This window comes from Octodon degus, unplaced genomic scaffold (genome assembly GCF_000260255.1).
Source record: "Octodon degus isolate 3935 unplaced genomic scaffold, OctDeg1.0 scaffold00084, whole genome shotgun sequence".
Classification (NCBI taxonomy): domain Eukaryota; kingdom Metazoa; phylum Chordata; class Mammalia; order Rodentia; family Octodontidae; genus Octodon; species Octodon degus.
Genome location: NW_004524660.1, coordinates 8174369 through 8175617, shown reverse-complemented (window position 1 = coordinate 8175617; position 1249 = coordinate 8174369).

Here is a 1249-nt window from a genome sequence, read left to right as displayed (position 1 = left end):
ATGGTAGAGTAAAAACTAATAAATAACTCGTAGGGACCTCTCATAAGCTTGCCCAGATTTTGTGATTTATATCATAGAAATGTGAATTTACTGAAGTCTGTGCTGTTTTTCTGGGAGATAATTAGAGAACACCCTTATTTTTAGTATATATAGTTATTGTGATGAACATCGCGTCAGCCCTTATGTTCAAATCATTCGATATTAAAAATATTCTTTGTACTTTTTTTATAACCTGCATGTGACCACATGCCGAAATTAAAATTAAAGTACTAGCTTTAAATACCCAAAATAACATACTTTCTGCATCAAAATTCATCTGGTTTCTAAGGTAAGGTTCTCTGAAAAATGCCTCATTCTCAGTGCAAAGAAGGGTATTTTTTTAATTTTGTTTTTAGGACAGGGAGTTCAATGTCTCACTGCGTAGATCAGACTCAGTGATTCTCCTGTTTACAGCCGGCCAAGCGCTGGGATTACAGGCATGCGCCACCACGCCCAGCCTCAATCGCAGTCTCAGTGTACCTCAGGGGCGGGGCTGGCCCGGCACGCCCGGGGATCGAACTCTGGCCCCTGTGTCTGCCTAAACAGGCGCTTTAATCCACTGAGCTATTTGACCTTCCCTCAAACACGGGTATTGATAAAACTATTGATCTATAAGATCCACAAAATATCAGATATACTTGAAATAAAAAAATTGGAACCCACAACCCACCCGACATCTACAGTTGTTCCAATGGATTTGAATTATTTAGGAAATTAATGATGTATTAATTTGTTCATCAGAAAAACCAAGTGCAGCACAGATGTCTGACAAAAAAAGCAATAAACCTGGATTTGTCATAATGATGAATAAATAATTGTACTTGATCTTACAGTCAGCTTTATTCCCTAAAAAGCTCAGTTGAACACTCAACATTTGTGCTGTGAAAACTAAGTGTGAGTCAACTAATAGATCTTGTAGCTCCTGACAGTGTCCCAGAACCTCTCTACCTTCAATCCATTGCATGTTTATTGAACAACTACTACGTTCTTGATGTCTTCCTTAAACTAGATGAGTCATTTGCTTTTAAGGTACTTGCTCTTTCCAGGACATAAGTTTTACAAATGTACCAAAAACTTTGTTTACAGACAGACATTGTTCCAATCTGACTACTTAGCATGTTTTCGCACTTTTATAAAACTGTTGGAAAAAGACATGAGGGATCAATTTCCAAGAGAATTTTGGGCTTAGCGACTAAATGTAAGAACACAT